This window comes from Tamandua tetradactyla, chromosome 14 (assembly GCF_023851605.1).
Source record: "Tamandua tetradactyla isolate mTamTet1 chromosome 14, mTamTet1.pri, whole genome shotgun sequence".
Lineage (NCBI taxonomy): Eukaryota > Metazoa > Chordata > Mammalia > Pilosa > Myrmecophagidae > Tamandua > Tamandua tetradactyla.
Genome location: NC_135340.1, coordinates 11,976,635 through 11,997,330, shown reverse-complemented (window position 1 = coordinate 11,997,330; position 20,696 = coordinate 11,976,635). Strand labels below are relative to the sequence as shown.

The following is a 20,696-nucleotide window of genomic DNA, read 5'->3' as shown; positions in this document are numbered from 1 at the left end:
TCTGCTGTCCACTCTTTATATTCTTGATGGTGTTTTTTGTGTGAACATACTTCGCGTTATATAAAATATAAATCTGGACATTACAATTAAAGTTTCATAAATGTTCATATATATTGAAGTGAAAAGGTAATAGAGAAATTAGAAGGGCTATGAGATTGAGAAAAATGTGAATGTGAAGCTATGATTTTCTACTTAAGAACTATTATATTAGGTGAATCACATGGTTCAATTGGGTTATTGCCTACTTCTTAGAATTGCAGCGAGAATAAGAGCGAGACCATGAGAAATGTATCTATATGTGCAGAACGTTATAGTTTCTCAATAAATGACCTTTATTGCTACAGATTTAATTGTAAAACTATATTTCTTCTGTATTATCTTTCAAATGTTTCATATACAGGCATTAATTTATCAATTAATTTCTTGAAAAAGTACAAATGAATTTGGTGAGATGATTAACCAATTCCTTTATCACTGCAATTTATTTTTCCTTCCCATATTCTACCTTTATCATAATTACATTTACACATATTTCCAAATATGTCCCTTATTTCTTCTAATCCATGAAATCTGATAAAAATTTATAGAACAGAAATCCTAATTTTGATTTTACAGAAATACACAAATGAATGGAAATAGTTAAGTCCTAGAACTGTTTTAATATTATTGACCATTAATACTAATATTTTTGCCATTCCTGGGCCATTTCTCTATTTTTCTTCTTTTTCTCATTTATTTATTTTTGATTGATATATATTATATATTTATATACCTTGTAATCATGCAAACTGTACAATCAGTGGTTCACAATATCATCAGCTATACACTTATCATAATTGTCTTTTTTCTCTTTTTTGTGAAAAAATAACATATATACAAAAATCGATAAATTTCAGAGCACATCACAATGATTAGTTGTAGAACAGATTTCAGTTTGGTATGAGTTACAATTCCACAATTTTAGTTCTTACTAGTTTTTCTCCTGAATTGTATATTGCGATTTTCTGCTTGTTTGCATGCCTTAAAATTTTTTATTGGATACAGGACTTTGTGAATTTATATTATTAGGTGCTAAATTTTCTTTTATTTCTTTAAATAATTTGGAACACAGTTTTATCTTTTCAAGTTTTTTTTTTTTTTTTTAACTTTTTATACATTTATTGTCCCCCCTAGGGGGGTGCACCGTTCCTGGAAGTACTGCAATACCAGGTCACTGCATGGAGTGGACAGAGCAAGCTCCTATTCCATCTCCTAATTGCAAAAATCCATTTAATATATTGTCCTCGGATAGAGGAGTATCAAATATTAAACTGATAAGAACAGATACTACACTTGATCTTAGCCAAAAGGCCGAGAAGCAATCTTTTCAAGTTTTACTTTTAGATTTTATTAGGTGAATCCTGAATTGTCTTTAGTCTAGAGCTAATTTAGTGCCATTACTGAAGCAATCTCACGGGATAATTCTATTTGCTGCCCTACATCTTAGAAGATCTTCCCACTCAGACTGGTGGGAACTCAAACCATTCCTGGTTCTGTGTGAGTTCCAAGAATGATCACTTCTGCTCTTTTCCTGTGGTTCTTTCTCTAGCCTTTATGGTTTTCTCAGATGCATATGTTAATTAGTACTTAGCCAATACTCCAGGAGAATCTTCTGAAATTCTCCAGAGGTCCCTTTCTCTGTGCAGTTGATTCCTTTCTGGTAGTCTACCCCACAAATTCTAGCTGCTTTGGCATTCATGAATTTTAACTTCTGTCCTACAATCCCAAGGAGCCCACATGACTCAACTGGGTTAGAAATTCTCTCCAAAGTGTGAGATGCAATAGCTGTGGGACTCATCTTATGTATCATCCTTTTTTCAGAGAACACTGTACCGTACTATATGTTGCCCAATCTATGAAAAGCTTTGTTTCATATTCGTCAAGGTTTGAGTTGTTTATGGCCACCTGGTAAATGCTGTCCCAGTTGTTTCATGAGGAATGGAAGCAGAAGTCCCTACTTTACTTTCCTAAGTAGGAATAGTTTTTAACATATTGTTTTATGTCCAGATGTGAATATGGCCACGGAAAGCATCTTGTGCCTGCATTCTTTGATCAAAGGACATACTCAATATTGTTATATTATTTCATTGGAGAGTAAATTCTATTTTCAGTCTTTCACATGAAATAAACAAGCAAAATATAACTATGATTTTCTTTTTCCTTGCTACATAAAAATGGTTCAAATTTTGCAGTGTCTAAAGACTGTATAGATGAAAGAATTAGTATTAACAAGTACTATTATTAAAACATTAAGAAGTACTATGTCATTTTAAAAGATCACTTTACTAAACAGGGAAATATTAGGCTAAAACCTGTTTTTTCTCTTTGTCTATTCCCATAAAGTAATTTAATTCTCTACATTAGGCTATTACAATGGACAAAATTTTTCCCATAAAGATCCATAGATATTCAAACTGTAATATATACTGATGTTCTACATAAAACAAATTTGAATCAATTTCTAACCAATCACCTTTCCAGAGAAGAAGCATTTGTGAATCTATATATTTTACTCAAATAATTAGTTACCAAATGTTACTTTTACATTCAAAGTATCTTATACATAATTTTCTACTTTTACTTGAAGTAGAGAAAACATGGGTCCAATAGCACATTGCTGAAATAAAGTTATAAACCTGACTTTATAAAAATACTACTGTGCAAGCATGCAAACTATAAAATATTGAGGCGAGTAAAAGGAATAACTCTCAGGATTTATACATTTCTTTATTAGGATTTTTTCCCAATGTTGTTTCAATACTTTAAATTCTTTAAAAATAAAACAATGATATTAGTTTTTAAGAGTTGAATCAGTATATGGCTAAATAAAATATTGATGTAAGATGAGTTACTACGCGAACTCCAAGCCAACAAGCAATATATTCATGAACTCTTTCACAATTGAAGTGGCTTAATTTACAGAGCAATTGTACCATGCAGCCAAAGGCACTGATTGCTTCATGAAGAGGGCAGAATATAACAAAGAGGACATTTGCTAGATTTGAATATATTTTTTCAAGGCAAAATCTTAAAAACTTATATCATTCTTGAGTGAGAAAATGAATTCATAAAACTCAGCATGTCTACATGTCAAGAGCAAAGATTGGCTCTTTATTCTGATAATAAAGTTTTTTTGAAAGTCATAAGTTAAATTGAATTCAAGATAAAACATAAGACCCTCTCATCAGTAATAGGAAATTAAATAACAATTTAGTAGCATAGAGGGAACAAAAGACAGAGGATGAAGCTATGATTTTGATGTCTTCCAGATACCTGAGAAACCATGGATAAATGAGGCAATAAATATCAAGGTAGAAACCCTAGATAGGTAGAAGGGGAGGCTGAGAACGTCTGTGTTGGTTCCTCTCTTCCCTGAACAGGTAGCCTTGCTGCATATTGGCAGCATATCTTTGACACAAACAGTTTTCTAGGTGGTGAATCTGAGATAAAATGCTCTGGAGCTAAAGAAATCATGCAAGATATTTAGACCTTTCCAGTGTTTCCTGGGAGTATGGTAACAGAGTTACTGAGCAGACTGTGCTTTTTATGTCAAGTTTGAGCGGTGGCACCCATGAAATCCCCGTCTGTTGGGTACCGTGCTATGGGAAAATGGCCGAAGGTCAGAATGTTTTCATAACGCAGATAAAGGTACGGATCTCGGAACAACAGGTCTTGCCGGGGCGAAATACTGTCCTGGCGAGCACATGATTATTTGCAGAAGGAAACATCTGAACCCTGTATGGCAAGTGTGAGATTAGTGTTGATGCATCAGTTCGGGCGAAAAACAACTTACTAATAACCTTGAAAGATACTTTCTGTTTTGAAGTTCCCCAATAAATATAATGAGGAACTCAGGGTCGAGGCTTGTCCTTTGAGACATGAGTCCCCTGCTCTCATCTCAAAGGACTCTTTTGTGTGAATGTGCTTATTTTTCAGATTCGTGGCACCTTCCTGGGCCCCTCATGCTGAGCTGGTCTCATCACCATGCCCAGAAATGAGACCAAATCAGAGAACCTGCAGCAGAGGTCGACATAGAAAAGCATGGGGGAGATGAAAGCAGCCACACTTTGTGTGGTCCACCTGAGGCCCTGAGAACAGCTGCAATGCTAATGCCTATTCTCTACTATCTTAAAAATATGCAAACTCTACCTTGCATATAGATGTCAGTGAGGGAATATGAAAGGAGAAAGAAGTAGAAACTATATTTTCCATTAATTATTATAACCACATAAATTTACTTATAAATTCAAATGCAAAAATATTCATGGTCATTGCATAAATATTTCACAATAGTCATCTTTTTGTGAATTCTATCTTAAGTATTTTGTCTATAATTAGCGATCATGCATCCCAGTTTGTCCAAGACAGTACCAACTTTGCCTGTTGTACTTGTCATTACTCAACAGCTCGACTTTATGCTCCAAACATCACAGTTTGGAATATAAATAATATGGTCATCCTGTTTATAGCCTAATTACATTTGCTTTGTATTGTTCTTTTATCTTGCTCATACAGATTACACTTTTATAAGAGCTACACAATACATTCTACTTTTGAGTTTAATTTTTCCATGTGATGCTAAGAATACTCACTGCTTAATGCCTGAGGAATATATCATGCATTCATTTTTCGACCTTGCAAATATGTTAAAAATTATCTCGTTAAATTTCATTCTTAATTTTTATCTAAAGTCATTTTCTATATTAGTTTTGTTTTAAAACTATTCATAGTGTCATGCACAGAATTCTAACATAATTACTACAATGAGTGCAGTAGTCAGCTGAAGATGAAACAGTTCTAATCAATTTCACACCCACCCCCTGTATTTGCATTGATCTAGCATCAATCCTGGTCTGTTTCTATAGATAGAGAAGAAAATATCAAGCTAGTTCCAGTAGATTCTAATTGTAGCCAATGCTGAAATTTCAAGTTTTGACTTATCCTCAAAAATATCAGCTCCTTAGCCCTATGATGTCCCATTTCAGCAAATTACAATAAACACATTCCACCACAAAAATAGCATATCATTTTAAGGCAAGTGGAACAAAATGAACAAAGCATTTTAATAATTTGACTGTCCATTATATCAAAGCTCATGTTTCTTGAAATGATTCTCATGCCTAATATGAGTGTCTGAAATTGAAGACAAAGAATTGCCTACTTTAATTATCCACATAGACTGGAACCCATGGTAATGCTATTTGCCAGGGATTTTCACGAGAATATAATAGATATTGTCATATGGGAGAAATGTGTCAACAGCAGTGTTCCTGATAATTATAAAGATTGGTCACAGACGCAAATTGGATTGCCCAAGGAAAAGAGTAAAAACCAAGGTTTTAGTCCTAAAGCAAAGGATAGGATTTCGGTAAGCATGCATTTTCAAAGGAAAACAACAGTTGAACACCTGCTACATGCTTTATGAGCATTGTGAGTATATTTAATGCACAGTTAAATCATCATAATTATGATTTTGTATGCCACCCTCAAGAAAGAATAACCCCCAATTTATCTGTCCAGGAGCTAGTACACTGTTTTGCATAGATATGAACAATCTTGTTTAATCATAACACAATAAACAAAATTATAAAAATGCCTTGAAGATATTTTCTGAAGTAAATAGAACAGTCATTCATGCAATGCAATGCTTATCTACCTTCATTTTTATTGAAAATAAAAAATCAGAGATAAGTAATGAATGGAAGAGACAGCCCACCATCATGGAAATTTTCCTTTATTAAAAAAAAAGGAATTTGAAGGGTTATTCATGAAGTATGTTACTAGTAATAACTTTTACGTTGCGTTAAATGTGTGATCGATTTAGAGCTTCTTTAACATTTCTCACTAAATTAAGTACATTTTCTTCTTTCAATGGCTTTGCCATATAAGAGTTATGTCTGTGTTAGTGAACCTCTGTGTCCGTTTTTCATGTATGAAAATGGGATGCTAATGATACTAACTTGTGTTAACTTTGAGGAGTAAATTAGCTAATATATGTATATCTTCAAGAGTAATACCTGGCATATAGTAGGAATGGCAAAATTATTTATCCAAGGTCCACATAGAACATGATAGTTTAAAAGCAATATGCAAATTATAACTAATAGCTGATTACAGTAGAACTGAGTTGACGATGTTGTGATTTCAGTTTCTTAAACCGTTTCCTTTTTTAAAATGAAATATTCACAGAGCTTTTTTTTTCATTTTCAACCCAACTGTACTTTTTTTTTATTAATTAACAGAAAAAAAGAAATTAACCCAACATTTAGAAATCATACCATTGTACATATGCAATCAGTAATTCTTAACATCATCACATAGATGCATGATCATCGTTTCTTAGTACATTTGCATCGGTTTAGAAGAACTAGCAACACAACAGAAAAAGATATAGAATGTTAATATAGAGAAAAGAAATAAAAGTAATAATAATAGTAAAAAAAAACAAACAAAAAAATAAAAAACCTATAGCTCAGATGCAGCTTCATTCAGTGTTTTAACATGATTACTTTACAATTAGGTATTATTGTGCTGTCCATTTTTTAAAAAAAGATAATTTAAATTAATATAGACAACAGACTAACTTGTGAAAAATAGTGAAAAGTCTATTAATGCTCTTAGTTATGTGACTTAAAATAGTAGTGCTTTGGGCACCATAGTCACAACAGATCATGCAAAAAGGAAACTAGGATCTGGAAAGTTTAAGTAGTTTGCCTAATATCTTTACAATAGAGCAAAGTTGGATCTAGAAACTGCTTTCTGACAGAAATCTCTATGTTTTTCCAGCTCATTACAGAGGTTCCTTTATTAATCTATAGCATACACAGCCAACGTCCTAATAAATTATACACATATACACTACACACACATGTGCAACACCACTTGCACAAACACTCACATTTATAGTGTTGAACTTTCATATCATGAACTAGCTATTATTTCTCTTTTTTCCTACTAACATAGCCGACACACAGGAGATTGTCACCACCATCTCCCAAAACTAGACTTATAGGTGATTATTAAAATGCACTTTTAAAACAACTGCTTATAGCTCCCATTTCATAAAGGAAGGACAAGTTCCTTTTTTCACATGAAATAGAGAAGTGTTAGTTTTTTCTTTTTCAAAATCTGGGTATTTTCCTCACTACAAAGTACTTAATTCTGCACATTAGAGTTCCTATTTCATTTATATCACTTTATTAAATCATGTCTTTTAAGATGTAAACTTAAATGATTTTTTCTCAGTTTACCTAAACTCTCTACCGTGAAATTTGGTCCATATTATACTCTACGTTTGCTTATACAAAAATACTTATAGTATTTATTATATTATTGTTAATATTTCTGTCTTCCACTCCTAGAGAATAATCTCCCTGTGTGGACTGTTTGGTTTTGTATATCCACCATGTAGCACTGGGTGTGTTTATGCTAGTTTGAAACTGTTATGTAAACCCAGAAAAGTTATGATTCAATATTGTATGGTGGAATCTTTTGATTGCATTGTTTCCATGGAAATGTGACACACCCAATTGTGGTGTAACCTTTGATTAGATGGAGAAGTGGTTCTGCCCACTCAAGGTGGGTCTTGTTTACTAGAGTCCTTTAGAGAGGGAGAAATTTTGGAAAAGCACAGTTGCTTCAGAGTCAACAGAGACCCAGATTTTTGGAAATGCAGAAACCCCAAGAGGCACCAGGAGCTGGGAGAGCCAGTGGAAGTTAGAAAGGAACCAGAGCCTATATAGATGCAGACAATCAGAGATCCTTAGAGCAGAGATCTCTGCTGACAGAGAGAGAGAGAGAAGATATAAAAAGACATGGATATTTGGAGATGCAGAGCCCAGCAGATTTCACATGTGCCTTCCCATAAGATGCTAAGCAAGTCAGAACCCAGAGTTTTGCCTCAAAGAAGCTAAGTAAAGACCCTAAGATGCTTAGAAGAATGCACTGGAATCAGAAGCTGAAAGCAACAGAACCAGGAACCAGGGCAAGCAGATGCCAGATGTGTACATTCCCATGTGACAGAGTCAAGGCATCTTTCTTGAGTCAAGGTGTCTTTCTAGGGATGCCTTAGTTTGGACATTTTTACGACCTTAGAACTGTAAACTTGTAACTTAATAAATCCCCTTTATAAAAGTCAACCCATTTCTGGTATATTACATTCTGACAGCATTAGCAAACTGAAACTGTGGTACATAGAAGATGTCTTTGACTTAAAGAACAAATGCAGGTATAAATGTAAATATGCTGTCACAGAAATTAAATTTGTCTAAAAAAAAAGTATGTTCAGAAAAATTTTCTTTGAAGAAATCATGTATCTATTTAAATTTAGTTTTTCATATCTGAAAAATTATAGTAGTAATTCAGCTCCCATATGATTGCTACACAGAAGAAAAATAGATATATGTTAAGACTCTGATACAATTTACTTTTGAACCCTGTATAAATCAGCTGTTATTTTTACATCTAATCTTTTTTAAACTTTTGTTGGAGAGTTTTTTTTTTCCTAAAAATATGTAGTGAATTATTCTACTTCTTGTCATTTCCACTCCCCTGACCCTCATCTAAGGTATTGTCAACTCTCATCCATCACATCAGTTGCCCCACAGATTCTGCTGCACCTCACCTCTGCTTTTTTAGAGAATAGTCAGTATATTCTTTTTAAAATATAAACTGATATATTGTTCACATACCCAAATATTTATTATGACCCTTCTATTCACACTTACTGCCACTTAATCTTGTTTAATTTTATCCTGCTCTGCGGACTCTCTGTTCCTTAAACTCCATAAGAAACACTCCCACTTGGAACCTTTAGATATAGGTCTCCTTCAGCCTGACATGTTCTTCTCATCACTCCCAGCTAAATGTAATTTCCCAAACAAGCCTTGCTAGGATCTGCCATGAAAATCAGGTATTTCAGTTGTATTGTCTCATGGTGCTCTATATTTATCCTTTGGTATTACTTCTATGCATTTTTTTCTTTTAATTTTAAAGTTTTAATTTTGAAATGCTTTCAAATTTACAGGACAGTTATAAATATAATATAAAACCCATACAGAGAACTCCAACATACCTTGATCACTGCAGATACCCGCATTTACCAATTTTAACGCATTGCCACATTTGCCATAACATTCTGTCAATCTATAAATCCATGTATCTACTTATCTCTCAATCTATCTGTCATTTCTCAATCCATTTTCTAAATACTTGATTATTGGTTGTATACATCATGCTCCTTGAACACTTACTATTGCTATACTATGAATTCTTTTTTTATTTGGTTAATGTCTGATTTCTCTCATTAAGCAACACGATGGTAAGAATGATGACTATTTGATCCAGAGTGGTTGAAAAGCAACAGGCCTTTAAGACATTATTGCTGGATATTATTAACCCTTAAAGTAATATATATGTGTCAGAAGAAAGTACTGGAGCTGTAATACTTAGACCAAGACAATTTGGTATAAGCATATATTATCTGTTCAATGCTTAATGTAACTAGGATACATTGTTGCCTTTTCAGATGTATTAATTTTGTCTGTCTGGGAAGATATCCAATATAAGTGCTATTTTCTCATTCAACAGACCCAAAACAAAACAACATACAAAAAAGGAGCATAAATATTTACCTCTAGTTTATATACAGAATTACCATTTTAATTAGCTATTTAACAATATTGATAACCATAGCATCTTTAGATCAGAAAAGAATACTGAATTATAACATGCTAAATGGATACATTTGTAAATTAAAACATGCTTAAAATGTGGTGCATTTGATTCAGATTTTTTTTAGTTAACATAATAGCATACGTTAAAAAACCCAAAACTTAGGTGACTTCAAAATTTGAAACGTTATCTCTCATTCACGTAACAGTCCCTTGCAGTTACTCCGAGTCTATGAATGGCTTTTTTCACACGGTAATTAAGGGACACAGGTTCTTCCCATTTGTGGCTTATCCATTCCGTAGGTTCTCAGTGTTCTCTCATCCTAACTGGAGCAGGGTAATGCAAGAGTCGTGAAAGCACACCTAATTGTAAGACACCTTGGCTAAAAAAATGACACACCAATTTTGTTCATATTCTATTAGTAGGAGCTGTCCACATGGTCCCATCTAGACAAAGTGGGGGCTGCAAAATGTAGACCATGTCTGTGTTGCTGCCTCACAATGCCAATTCTACATTATTGAAAAACATAAATTTTGTTTTATAGCTATCTTTCCCTACTATCAAATAATCATGGAAATAATGATGGAGTAAATATGCAATTTTACATAAAATAAATGACAGAATTAGATATGGAGCATTTTGATTTTGTTATGCTTATTTATATTTTTCTTTGAATAGGAATATGATTTGAATTAAGTACTCAATTCAGAAATCTTGAAGTCCAATTTTGTAACATAAATTGACCATGTATATACTGTTTGAAATTATATTTTTCTTTTTAAATTTTAAAAACATTTTATCTAATATTCCCAGTTTTATTTACTAGGCTAAAAGATTAATTTTATTGAATATCCCAAAGAGATTCAGCATTGCAGTTTTGTACTGAATAGAAGAATGAATAGGAAACAAAATATTCTTCCATTTTCAATTAATTTAAGCATACCAAACTTTCTGCAAACTAGCCTAAGATGATCTTCTATATATTTTTTCTATGCAGCCCCTTTTACCACACTGCTGCTTTTTTTTATAAGAGAAAGTGTGGGTCTACAGAGCACTCATGCACAGAATACAGTAATATCATATACCATTCTATTATTAATATCTTGCATTGGTGTGGTACTTTGTTACAATTGATGAAGGCACATTTTAAAGTTTTACTGTTGGCTCATGATTTAACTTAGGGCTCACTGTTTGTATCATGCAGTAACATGGATTTATTTAAAAATTTTTATTCTATTACCATGTATACAATGTAACATTTCTCCTTTAACCATATTCAGATATATATTTTAGTGCTCTTAATTACATTCAAAATGTTATGCTACCATCATCACAACCCCTTAAAAATTTTTTCCAGCATTCTAAATAGGAGCTGTGTACTTTTTAAGCTTTGATGTCCCATTCCCTATCCTCACTCCATCCCTTGGTAATTTATAATTTAAATTCTGACTCTATGAGTTTGCTTATCCTCATGATTTCATATCAGTAAGATCAAACAATATTTTTCCTTTTGTGTCTGGTTTATTTCATTCAACATGATATCTTCAAGGCTTATCCATGTATCTCATGCTTCAGAACTTCATTCTTTTTTATGGGTGAATAATAATCCACTCTGTATATGTGCCACATTTTGTTTATCTATTCACTGGTTGATGGACAGTTGGGTTGCATTCATCTTTTGGTGATGGTGAATAATGCTGCTATGAACTGTGGCGTGCAAATCTATGTTCAAGTCCCTGCTTTCAGTTATTTTATGTATACACCCAGTAGTAGAATTGCCAGGTCATGTGGTAATTCCACACTTAGCTTTCTGAGGAATCATCAAACTGTCTTCCACAATGGCTGCACTATTTTTCACTGACAGCAGCAATGGATGAGTGTTCCTATTTCTTTGCATCCTCTCTAACAATTGTAGTTCTCTTTTCTTTTCAAATAATAGCTATTCTGATGGGTACGTTATGGTATTTCATTGTGGTTTGATTTGCATTTCTCTTATGGCCAATGATGTTGAGCATCTTTTCATGTGCTTTTTGGCCATTTATATTTCTTCTCTGGAGAGATGTCTATTCAGGTCTTTTCCCATTTTTGAATTGGGTTATGTTTTCCTTGCTAAGTTGAAGTATTTCTTTATATATTCTGGATATTAAACCATTATTAGATATGTGGCTTCCAAGTTGTTAAGTAGTTTAACAAGCTGTAATTTGTCAGACACCCTTTTATTAGTCCATGTCACTTATTAAAAGTTAAACTATACCTTATTTTATGTAATATTTAGTGTATTACAAAATAGAGTGAATTTCTCAAGGCTAGAAATTTAAGTTCTTCTAATTCAGGCTTGGGAGACTAATTTTGATACCTTCTTCAAATAATACTAACATTTTAATTTCAAAATTAGTTGTCTCACTTATTCATTTATGGCTATGAATAAATGGAAATATATTGACTTGTGTTGTTTTTACTTCATATGGTTTTAATGAGAAGATTTATCCCAAAGATTTGTGATCTCAAGTAATTAATAACAATTTTCCATTTTATAATCTTTGCCTACTGACATTCAAAGATGGTATATTTAGATATCTATGATATTTCTTAGTTAATGATAAATTAGGTAGATGATTTCCATGAATCAAAATTCCATATTACAGAAAACAGTAAATGTAAAATAAATACTGGCAATTATTTAATTTCTCTTTTTAAATTCATTATTTTATTTATTTATATAAAATATGGGGAGGCATTTCTAGAAATTATTGTCTCCACTGGGCAGTAAGCAGCTGATTTATTAAAATTATTTGTACATGTCATTTAAACAAAAATTACAAATATTTAAGAGGTTAAAAATAAACTGAAAGAAAATTTTAAAGAAAGACACTTGTATTTGGAAGATGGGATCAAATGAAGGCTCCTAAGTAGGTAGTTAGTGTTGTTTATTTGTAGATAAAACTGACTCAGACTTCTGTACTTACCCTGAGGCACTAGTCTCATTATGAAGAGAGAAAATTGTGCCCTACATTTCAAGTTAAAGCTTTGAAAGTACAAGATCCTCAGAGAGAAGAGTTGAAAGTTTTTAGATCATTTTTCATTGAAGGATATAAGCTAATAAATGCAATTTTATACTCAAAGTTTAAATTCTGTTTGAATAACTTTTGAATTTATCAATATCTTCAATTAAACCAATAATTGAAATCACAGTTCTTGGATTTTTAAGAAGTATCATTAATGCTACCACCAAATAAGTAATCATATTGCTACTGAACTTGAATGAATTCTCTGTACCTCCACATGGACTGTCAATCACAAGCTATGTATTATATTTCAGAAAATCAAAATTATGTTTCAAGTTATTTTGAATTAGCCAAACTATGTAACACCACCTGCTAAAAATGAGCAAATTACCGATATAATAAGCTTATAATTCCTGCTAATTTTAGCTTATCTGAAGGGTGACACTTGACCACATCTTAAAAGAGAGGAAAATCAATCCCAAGACCTCTCTGTCTTCGAAATCAAAAGCACAGCTGCTATACAAAAACCTATCAAATGGAAGTTCTATTATTCACCTTTGGATTTTTCCTAAATGTTTCTGGCTTATTCAGTAAGGTTCATTTATCAGTCAACCATAATAATGAAATTTCAATAATAATAAACTATCATTTAATGAATGTTAAACTCCAGATACTGTGCAAACTGCTATATATTCATCAATTTTAATTCTCACAACAACCCTGTGAACTCTTGGAACTAAAGAGATGAGGCTTAGAGAAATGGAGTAAATTGCTCAAGTTTACAAACCTATAACTTGACAAATTTGGTATTCAAAGCTGGTTCTATCTTAACTACTACATAATCTTGTTGCTCTGTAGTATTTAAGAATAAAGCATTTTGCTAAACTGAAACCTATGAGAATTTAGATCTTGTCTGTCTCCATCATAGTATTTTCCATGTCCTAGGACAATATGTGGTGCTCAATAAATATCTGTAGAATGCATGAGAGTATTAAGAGCCTAGAATTTCCCATCATGTCAAAAGCCAAGATTACTGCCCTATGTATCCCAAAGCAGAAATCATGGTATTTTAACTCTTTCCTCATATTCACCTCCTTTAATGAATTTTACCATAATGATGACATTATTTTTCCAAAATAAATCTTGCTTTTGTTCTTCTCTGTTTCATCCTTGAACAGGTCTTCACTACCTCATATTTCCTAAATACCCAGTCTGATTTCATTCTTTGGTACCTTATATCGACAGAAATAAATAATCTTTGCCAAGTTGGTATTTAGCTTCTTTTGAAAAAAGAACACGAGGAAATAATGATAACTACATTATTTTAAAAGTTGTTCAGCTGAAATAGTTTCTCAGTCACTTTATTCACTGAGAACCAGACCAGCAAATTTCCTCATCATCTACTGTCATCTGCAGAACTGTGCTTTTATCTCCTGCATAAGAAGAGAGGAATTAGCAGGGGAAGATTTATGGAGAAGTCATGATTTTCCAGCGTGGTGGATATGGTGTGGTGGAAAATCAGGTATTCAAGCATGACTATCCTTCATTAGAATAAGAGTCTTTTCTCCCTCTTGTTAGTGGGCAGATGTTTTGATGCATCCATTTTCAGTCCTGGAGAATGATGTTATGTCTAATGGAATGACCCTGACCATACTTGGATCCCAAAATCGAGAGCAAGAAGCTATAGCTTCTTGAGGGGGTGGGAACTTTGCATAAATGCTTTTATCCTCAGTGGAAGGGCCCCCTTCCCCTGGGGTGCATAAAAACCCAGCACTCAGGCAACATAAGGTGCCTCCTCTCTGATATGAATGTGGCATGTGGAGCCACAATCTACTGAGCTTGACACAAGCAAGGTGGCTTTCCTGGGGGCCTAGCCCTCATTCATTCTCGGCTCTTTGGGCTCTTTTATACTGGGTTAGTCATGAAGTGGTAATTTGCATCTCTGCTGTGTCTGACCCTGTGTTTCCATGAAACACCATATAGCAACATGCTCCACATCTATGGCTAAATATCCTACTATAGTAGAAGCACAAAAGTCTTTTCCTTAAGACAGCTGACATTAGAACTAAGGCTAAGACATTTGGTGTCAGAAATAGCTGTAGACAGAAGTCCCTGAGGTTAAGATTTGGAGCCAGAATTTTCACTAGTATCATGGCAATTATGACACCTTCTCTGAAGGCAAGTGGGTTGGTGATAACACTTTGCATATAATGGCATCACAATTACAACAGCTTTAACTTGTGACTCACTGAGACAGTATAGGAGCAAAATGAGTGGCGAGAAAAGGTTTTGGGCAGAGTAGCTAAAAGCATCTATGCTATAATGTTGTGAATCAGGATGGCTGCTGTTATAAGTGCAGTTTAGGAAAAAAGAAAATGGTAGGCTCAGGGGAGTCGATTTCAACTGAAAGAACTCATAAAATCTGTAGGCTTCAGTGTAATCTTTGAAAGATGGAATGTTATGAGCTATCGGACCAGAGATGTACATATAAACCTGATACCACTAAAAGCAAAGACTAAATGAATATCCCCAAGAACTGAGACAGAAACATTTGGATTTATGAACCTAAGGATCTAATATCCCATATTTCTATGAAAAATGTGAGATGAAAAAAGAATAAAGAAAAATTGCCATAGGAAGGGCCAGAAGGAAAATCCTGAAACTGACATTTTCTGTCCCAGAAAACATACTAATCAGAAACAGCATTGTGAAAAGGAAGGAATTCAGATTTTAGTGCCACTGAAAATTACATAAAATATAAAATTTCTGGTTCTTGATATATGGCTGTTGGTATGGCAAATGATTTCTTCTCAAGCCCCCATTAGGGAGGATCAAAAGCAATTTGCATTTAAACATCAAGAACAGCAATGCAAGATCAATGTTCTGCCTTAGGCTTTTGTTCGCTCCTGCTCTGTGTCATAATACATTCAGTTAATATTCTGAAGAATAAAATGCCTGTCCACTATGCTAATGGCATCATGCTCATTGGAATTGATGGACAGGATATCCTTATCCTAGCTGCCCCAAGTAGCAGATAAACTGCATAAAAATTTAAGAGTTGCCACATCAGTAAAGATTTAACAGGCCAATTGCTTGGTTTATGAAAGAACATCCTCTTTAAGAGAATGGCCAAGTTGTTTCAACTTTTATTGCCTACTACTAGGGAAGTGATATGTTGCTTGTTGGTCATATTGGCAAACCAATATGGAAGCAGCATATACCATATTGGCAAACGGTTCATTGACCCACCTATCAGGTGTCTTTCAGTGCAACACAAAGAAAAAGAGGTTTTGCAACAAGTTCCTGTTGAAGTATAAGCTGCCCTGCTATTCAAACCATATAGCTCAGCATATCCAATTGGATATGGAGTTACCTTTAATGTATACAGGCGTAGAATGCCACATATGTCTAATCCTAAATAAAGAGTCTTAGTGAACACTTGTTATGTTATGGAGTAATAAGACACTTTCTGCAGCAGAGAATTATCCATTTGAAATGTCATTCTGGTATGTTGTTAGAATCAGATAAAATTGAACACCTATCCATGCAACACCAAGTGATTCTATGATCAGTACTTCTCATCAAAACTGAGTATTTTCAGATCAGTCATTTCAAAAGTATGGGAAGTACACACCTGTTCAGCATTGTACTGGAGGTCTTATCCAGGGCAAGGCAAAAAGTGAAGATGAGGGGCATCCAGATAGGAAACAAAGAGTAGGACTGCCTTTATTCAGAGGTAACATGATTATCTATGTAGAAGGTTTTATGGAATCTACAATAAAGCTGCTGGAACTAGAAGGTTAGTTTAGAAAGCTTTCAAGATAAAATGTAATATACAATAGTAATCACATTTCTATATACTAATATAGTATATATTATGAAAAATCAAACAGAAAATTTTAAAATGATGCCATTTATAATAGCATCAAAAATTGAAATGTTTAGGGACGTATTTGACAAAATTTGATATGACTTGAGGATTGAAAGCTCTATTTTTTGCTGAATGCTTTTCAAGAAGAAATAAATATAAACGGAGTTATTCACCATGTTCAAATATCATAAAACTTAATATTTATCCCTAAATTTATCCCTAAATTGTTCTAGAGATTCTTTGTAATTCTAATAAAAATCCTAGAAGGAGGTTTTTGTAGACATTGTCAAACTAATTCTAAAACTTGTATGGAAATGCAAAGATTCCAAAATAGCCGAAACAACTTTGAGAGAAGAACAAATTTGGAGGACCTGTGATGGCTGAATTCAAAAACTTCCCATAAAGGTACAATAATTACGATATTGCCAATTTGACATAAGGACAGAAAAAAATATATCAATGGAACAGAACAGTCTAGAAATAGACCCACACATATATGAGAAATTAAAATTGGTATTTGGCACAGGTGCAAAAGCAATTCAGTGAAGAAACAATAATGTTTCCACGAATGGCTGAAAGCACAGAAAAAGATGCTCAGCATCACTTTTTATTAGGGAAATGCAAATTAAGACCGCAATGAAAAACCACTGTACACTCATTAAGAATGGTTCAAATTAAGCTCACTGACCATGGCAGGTGTTGGTGAGAATGTGAAGCAACTGGGACCCTCTTCTTACTTTGCTTGTGGGAACACAGTACAATCAACTTGGCAATTTATTAAAAAGTCATACATTTACCTACCATACCTACCATACAACCCAAACATTCCACTCCTAGTTATTTACTCAAGAATAATGAAGGTATATATCCATCCAAAAACTTGTATATGAATGTTCATAGCAGCTTCATTTGTAAGAGCCCATAACTGGAAACAGCCCTAAAGTCCATCAACAGGAAAGTAAATAAACAAATTATTACAAATCCATACATGGAATACTACTCATCAAGAAAAAGAAATGTTATTGACACATACTGGCACACATGAATGAATCTCAAAATGGGAGCTGAACGAAAGACACCGGGCAAAAAAAAAAAGCACAAAATATAAAATTTCATTTATATAAAACTCTGGAAAATATGAACTACTATATAGTGACAGAAAGATTAGAGGTTGCCTAGGGATGAAGGTGTGGCAAAGTGTGGGAAGAAATGGTTATAAAAGAACACATAATTGTGGTGATGAGTTCATGGGTGCATATGCATATCAAAATTTATGAAATTGCATGCCTTAATTGTGTTTGGTTATTATATTTAAGTTATACCATGTTAAGCTATTTTAGGAAAAGAAAAAAAGAAGTATGGGAAATTCACTCAGGTCTTTATAAATGGACATGACAAATTTAGAATTGGGGCTGAGCAGGCTACAGAAGGCACAAGTAAAGTATGTAAATAGGTGGTCAAGATTCCCATGTCACTTATATCTTTTTCACCAGTGCTTTACCCTTCATCTAACATCTATGGGTTCTGGAGGGGATTTCCTTTCTCCAATTGACTGTGATTAGTTGATGTATTATGCTGTGGTACTCAAAAATAAAATGCATGGTGTCCACATTTCAACTCCACACAGGTTGGCCCTAATGGATAGTGTCAACAAGAATTTTTTTCAGTGGTCAGATTTGTAAGTAGTACACTTAGTTGTTCACTGCATATGGATGGAGATGTGGCCAGAAAGTAGGTACATACATGGATTTCTGAGCCAGAACAAATGGCTTCACTGATGTGTTAGATGGCTGGAGGATCACAGACAAGAAAGTCTTCATAACAAGTATGGTAATGGAATTATGGAATAGGTAAAGAATGAGAATTTTCTCATTTCAATGCCCAACAGTCAGCATGTCTTACAGAGGAGATTTGGATCACACCGTGTTGACTCAAGCACTGTTCCAATGATCATTTTGACAATTTATAAAGTGATATACAAAGACTTTACCCAATAATGCTAGTTTCTTGAACCAGAAGGTATTGTCAAGAGACAACTGGAAATACTATATTTGGCCATGTGAAGGAAAAAGTGTTTGAGAAAGAAAAGAAGAAGTAATAACTAGCATAGTGGGAGAACTTAGAAAGGCATATATAAAACCCAACATTATCTTCTGAGAGATGGAGAGAATAGTCTCTGTTTTACACATTCCAATTTCCTATTTTTTTTTTTTTTTTTTTTTTTTTAAAGGAAAGACAGAGAGAAGGAAGGAAGGATAGAAGGAAGGAAGGAAGGAAGAAAGGGAAACATCTTTTAAACATTTTCTTGTTTTATTGTATTCTGTTTCTCCGTTTTTGTTACATGGGCTGGGGCCGGGAATCGAACCGAGGTCCTCCGGCATAGCAGGCAAGCACTTTGCCCGCTGAGCCACCGCGGCCCACCCCAATTTCCTATTTTTAATTAAATGTGGCCTGATTATATCTTGTTTACATAATACTTCAATATATACTTATAATAAATATTCTTTTTAACTTGAGATTAAAAGTTCCTGTTCTCTGAAATCTAGAATCAAGACTTGGAAAACATCTAATACAATTATAAGGGAGTGTTATTTTTATGGTTCATCTTCTCTCAGAATGGATATAGTAAAAAATAAAAGCTGCCTAATAGTATAATTATGTCTGTTCATAATTAGTAGAGTATTAAGAATTCAACTAGAAGGCAGAGTTCTATGTGAGGGCCTTAACTTCTTCATTATTTTCTTATAATTTGTACTAGACCCTTGTATAAAGATATATGTAACAATAGGTAACAATCTGATGCTTTTGCATTTCACTCTTAAGGCCATAGCTCTTGCAAATGTGACTTGGTGAAATTGTTAGAGTTTGGAATCAAAATAAATATTTTATGTATTGGCTCAGACACTTACTATCTGTGCTGGTTTGAAAGGATGTATGTCCCCTAGAAAAGCCATGTTTAATCTAAATTCCACTTCATAAAGGCAGGATAATCCCTATTCAATACTGTATGTTTGAAACTGTAATCAAATCATCTCCCTGGAGATGTGATTTAATCAAGAGTGGTTGTTAAACTGGATTAGGTGACGAGATGTCCCCACCATTTGGGTGAGTCTTGATTAGTTTTTGAAGTCCTATAAAAGAGGAAATATTTTGGAGAATGAGTGATTCAGAGGGCGCAAAGCAGAATGACGCAGCCACAAAAAGCAGAGTCCACCAGACAGCGACCTTTGGAGATGAAGAAGGAAAATGCCTCTTGGGTTGCTTCATGAAATAGGAAGCCAGGAGAGAAAGCTAGCAGATGATGCCGTGTTTGCCATGTGTCCTTCCAGATGAGAGAGAAATTCTGTGTTTGCCATGTGCCCTTCCACTTGCGAGAGAAACCCTAAACTTCATCAGCCTTCTTGAGTCAAAGTACCTTTCCTTGGATGCCTTAGACTGGACATGTCTATAGACTTGTTTTAATTGGGACATTTTCTCGGCCTTAGAACTGTAAACTAGCAACTTATTAAATTCCCCCTTTGAAAAGCCGTTCTGTTTCTGGTATATTACGTTACGGCAGGTAGCAAACTAGAACAGATTTTGGCACCAGAGAGTGGGGTGCTGCTGTGGTTTTCAGATACCAAACATGTTGAAGTGGCTTTTTAAATGGATAGGGGGAAGTTTCTGGGGGAGCTGTGAAAAGCCTGATAGAGAAGCCCTAGAATGCTTTGAGGAGATGGTTGGTAGAAACAGTGACTCTAAAGATACTTCTGACCAGGCTCTAGACAGAAGTGAGGCATGTGCTATTGCAGACTAGAAGGAAAGTGATCCTTGTTTTAAAATAGAAGATAATCTGGCAAAGTTGACTAGTGGCTTTGGCTTGAAGGCAGAGTTTAAAAGCCATGAACTTTGATATTTAGCAGAAGAGATCTCCAAATTAAATGTGGAAAGTGCAGCCTGGTTTCTCCTCACAGCTTATAGTGAAATGTGACAGACGAGAGATACGCTAAAAACTGAACTCTTCAGGACAAAGAAAGCAGAAATTGATATCCTGGAAAATTCTGGTCTTCCAGGAAGGGAAATCCCAGAGATAGTGCTCCATGTGAGGATTTGGCCAGATGTGGAACCAG

General features: G+C 34.0%; 1 non-coding gene across 1 annotated transcript; it reads right to left on the bottom strand.

Annotated features, from left to right (window-relative positions):
- Positions 1 to 1,172: 1,172 nt before the first annotated feature.
- Positions 1,173 to 1,362, bottom strand: LOC143656676 (U2 spliceosomal RNA). The gene has a single exon (XR_013162580.1). It is a non-coding gene; the product is annotated as a U2 spliceosomal RNA (small nuclear RNA).
- Positions 1,363 to 20,696: the final 19,334 nt, after the last annotated feature.